This window comes from Triticum aestivum, chromosome 2A, assembly GCF_018294505.1.
Source record: "Triticum aestivum cultivar Chinese Spring chromosome 2A, IWGSC CS RefSeq v2.1, whole genome shotgun sequence".
Lineage (NCBI taxonomy): Eukaryota > Viridiplantae > Streptophyta > Magnoliopsida > Poales > Poaceae > Triticum > Triticum aestivum.
In genome coordinates, this window is record NC_057797.1 from 650,273,755 (window position 1) to 650,278,676 (window position 4,922).

The window sequence follows — 4,922 nt, forward strand, 5'->3', positions numbered from 1 at the left end:
ATATGTTGATGATAGAACAAATAGGCATTAGCCCCCAAGTACAAAGTGCATAACTTGTTATACGCTTGGTACTTCATAACCTGTTGTAATGATATATCTCATCTTTGTAGGCTGATCTGAATAAAAAGGATGCGCAAACCGCGGACCTTCAAGAGAATGTAAAGTCTCAACAAGCAGAGGCTTCCAAAGCCAAAGAGGAGCTGACCAATGCCTTGGCAGCTATGGAAAAGTTGAAAGAGACCTTCAACAAGGAGCGCGCTTACTGGGAAACAGAAAAGGCCGGTTTGATAAAAAAGGTCGAGGACGCAAAGGCAGCCCTGAAACTGGTTGTGGAAGAACTGTCCGGCTTAAAGCGGCAGATTGACGCCATGACATCCGCTGTGTTTGGTAAGTGCTCTCTCGTGCAGCTTATTTAATCATAAGATGTTATCCATTGCCGATTTACTGATGCTGAACCATGACATGGACCCGCATTGCTCATCTGGGCTCTGACATGCGAATGAAGCTTAAAGCGACGTACACCTTGATAGAACAGCTATTCTCTGGATCCCAGTGTGCTATTTGCACTATAGCGTATAACAAGCCGGCGCCATCGTTGATAAAGGAAACACTTGAGAAGTTGGCCATGCTACCTGCCTGGATCACCGAACTGAAGAGATCAGCCGCAAGATCAGGAGCGCTGACCGCGCTAATCCGGGCCAAGGCATGGATTCCGGATCTTGAACTGGCAGATATCATCAAAGGATATCCTGGCGTGAAAGAAGACGGCTCAGACTTCAATAATGACGATCTGTGAAGGCTGACAAAGGAGATGCGGCCAATAGCAAGCAAACTGGCGGAGGACACAGATTTATCTCACTTCCAACCGATTTATGATACTTAGGGAAAGAGACAGCCCGCTGTGATCCATGATGTTGAAGAGCTTGTGCCTCTAATCTGTAAGCATACTTACGCTCCTGACATTGACACCTCCAGCCTTATCCATGAAGAGGCCGTGTTTCAAGCTTTAACCGGAATCGATTGGTCAACGGTTGATTTTCAGCATCTAGGGAGGGATGAAGAGGACGTGACTGCACAAGATGACCCTCAATCGTCAAGCCGTCCCGATGAAGCATCCTAAACCGGCGGCCGGTTTTTCAGCTACAGTCTGCCACTGCTTGAAAACAATTATTCAATTTGGGCTGTTTTGAAGCTCCTTGTAATAGGATAGCAGAAACACCTTTATCTGCCATGCCATCGAGCATGCTTGTGTTGCTTGACACTTTGAAAACTTGTTCCACTTTTGGGATCTATTTATGCATAGCCCATTATACTTTGTGTTCCTGCATATAAGAACTTGAAAGCATCCTAGTGGTTTACCACTGGACGGGTCATGATGCCCAAAAAATATATACATAACTTGGATGGATAACCAAGATTTATAGTAACTAGATAAAGTAAATAATATCAGTGACATACCTCGTTGGATGACCAACTACTGGTATGGTAAAGGTGAAAAAACACCAATCCGGAGTGTTGACAACTCCTTGCCCTCGTGTCGGTTCATATAGAAACCATACTGGGCTATAATAGCCGCATAATGCTGGTGATATCTGGCCAAAACCAGACCGGAAGAATACACTACCGGTTTAAAACTGATCATGTATTGACAACTAAGCTTTGAAAATTATGTTGGGTTGTAATGAACACCGGTTTATCAGGAAATATTCATAAATCCCTTACCATAAAAACCATCAAAGACAAGAAATATGCAAGGCTTTTCATGGGCTGTCAGGCCCTAAATCGAGGCTTTTCATGGGCTGCCAGGCCGCTGAGTTAAACCATTTTGCAAAGCCTTTTAAGATGGAGCTCAATCTTTAACCAATCACCGTTTTAACTTTGACAAGTTCAGGGTCCATGGGATTGACTTGTCAAACGTTTGATGGGTCATACCAGGTTTACCTGGACGAAGTGGCTTACTTAAAGAGGCAGGATAACCCGGGGTTTTAGGTGAATACACCTGGCTTCCAAGCCTGGCTTGATAGCCCATTACAAGGGTGCAGGCTCGTTGTTCTTTGAGAAGCAAGGAGCCCCCAGGTAATATTTGAGCTGTGCTCAGTGGTTACTTATGTTTGAGTTGTGCTTAATGCAATAGACTCTCTTTGGTTCCACATAATTTCCTTTTGGCTTGAAGCCTATCAAGAGGTGTAGCTATGGTGTGAAGACAACCAAGCCCCCTAGTGATATCCCTTTTTGGTTTTAAACCGATCAAGAGGTGCAGCGATGGTTCGGATACGACCAAGCCCCCTATTGATTTTCTTTATATCTGTCTGGCCGCATAACCGGGTTAATAAAACGCCGCTTTGTCAGTAGAAGCTCATGTAGGCTCACACATGATGTAAAAAGAACATAGACCCCGCTCTATTCGAGGCTCCAGTTTATTATATAATATATACATTAGCATAAGTATGTACACAAGAAGAGCCTGTGGCTCAAGCATAGTAAGGCCGAAGAAGAGCTATATTCCATGGCCGCTTGGTCTCCTCCTCCGATTTACGTGAGTCTTAGTGCTCTCGAACATCAATGAGGTAGTATGAACCGTTGTGCAGATTCTTGCTGACCACAAAAGGTCCTTCCCAAGGTGAGGATAACTTGTGCATATCAGTCTGATCCTGGATGAGCCGGAGCACCAGATCACCCTCTTGAAAAGTTCTGGTCTTAACCCGGCGGCTATGATAACGTCGGAGATCTTGTAGATAAATCGCTGAACGTGCTGCTGCGAGATCACGCTCCTCATCTAACAGGTCCAGTGAGTCCTGACGTGCCTTCTCATTATCAGCTTCAACATAAGCTGCCACACGGGGCGAGTCGTGACAGATGTCACCAGGAAGAACCGCCTCTGCTCCATAAACCATGAAGAAAGGTGTGTAACCCGTAGATCTGTTAGGTGTGGTGTTGATGCTCCATAACACAGAAGGTAACTCCTCCACCCAACAACCCGGTGTCTGCTTTAAAGGAACCATAAGCCGGGGTTTAATACCTCTCAAAATTTCTTGATTTGCCCTCTCCGCTTGAACATTAGATTGGGGGTGAGCCACTGATGCTACATCAAGCCGGATGTGCTCACGTTGGCAAAAGTCCTCCATCTCACCCTTTGATAGATTAGTACCATTATCAGTTATAATACTGTGTGGAAAGCCAAACCGGAATAACAACTTTTTGATGAACTGAACCACCGTGGCCGCATCACACTTACTGACTGGCTCTGCTTCTACCCATTTGGTAAACTTGTCAACTGCCACTAACAGGTGAGTCTTTTTTTCCTTGGACCTCTTAAAGGGTCCAACCATATCAAGCCCCCAAGTTGCAAATGGCCAAGTGATTGAGATCATTCTCAACTCCTGAGCCGGAACATGAGCGCGCGCGACATGCAAATTTTTGACAGCCGTCACACCTTTTGACTAAATCCTCGGCATCAGCATGAGCTGTCAACCAATAGAAACCGTGAAGAAAAGCCTTAGCTACCAAGGATTTTGAACCGGCGTGATAACCACAATCTCCTTCGTGGATTTCCCGCAAAATCTCACAACCCTCTTGAGGAGACACACAACGCTGAATCGCTCCTGTGACGCTGTAACGATGTAACTCCCCATTGATTACAGTCATTGACTTGGAACGCCGGATTATCTTCTGGGCCAAGGTTTCATCCTCTGGTAACTCGCCTCGGTTCATGTACGCCAAGTATGGGACTGTCCAATCCGGTATAACAAGCAAAGCTTCCACCAATTGGGCCTCCGGGTTAGGAATAGCCAACTCCTCTACTGGTATCTTAACCGACGGATTGTGTAGGACGTCGAGGAAAACATTAGGTGGGACTAGTTTACGCTGATAGCCAAGACGACTTAAAGCGTCTGTCGCTTCATTCTTTTGCCGGTCTATATGGTCAACTTGATAACCCTTGAAATGACTAGCCACTATGTCCACCTCTTGTCGATAGGCAACCATGAGTGGGTCCTTAGAATCCCAAGTGCCAGATACCTGTTGAGCCACCAGATCCGAGTCACTGAAGCACTTAACCCGGCTTAAGTTCATCTCCTTAGCCATCCGAAGACCATGGAGTAATGCCTCGTACTCAGCTGCATTGTTAGTACAAGGGAACATTAAGTGGAGAACATAACAAAACTTGTCACCTCATGGGGAAGTTAATATGACTCCAGCCCCCGAACCCTCCAACTGTCTGGACCCATCAAAGTGAATAGTCCAATATGTGTTATCTGGCTTTTCCTCTGGTGCCTGCAACTCTATCCAATCATTGATGAAGTCCACGAGTGCTTGAGATTTGATCGCTGTGCGAGGTGTGTATTTGAGCCCGTGAGGTCCAAGCTCAATAGCCCACTTGGCAATCTGGCCAGTTGCTTCTCTGTTTTGAATGATATCTCCCAGAGGGGCTGAACTAACCACTGTGATAGGATGACCCTAAAAATAATATTTGAGCTTCCGGCTTGCCATAAACACCCCATACACCAGCTTCTGCCAATGTGGATATCTCTGCTTTGATTCGATAAGCACCTCACTGATATAATAAATCGGCCGTTGAACCGGATACTCCTTTTCAGCCTCCTTGCGCTCCACCACAATAGCCACACTAACAGCCCGGGCATTAGCAGCCACATATAGCAGTAAAGGCTCTTTATCAATCGGAGCCACAAGGACAGGTGGTTCAGCTAACTGCCTCTTCAAATCCTCAAACGCTTTATCAGCCGCATCACTCCAGACAAAGTCATCCGTTTTCTTTAACATCTGATATAAAGGGATAGCCTTCTCCCCTAGACGACTGATAAACCAGCTCAAGGCCGCAATCCGGCCTGCCAAATGTTGAACATCATTGATACATGTCGGTTTAGCCAAAGAGGTGATAGCTATGATCTTCTCTGGATTAGCCT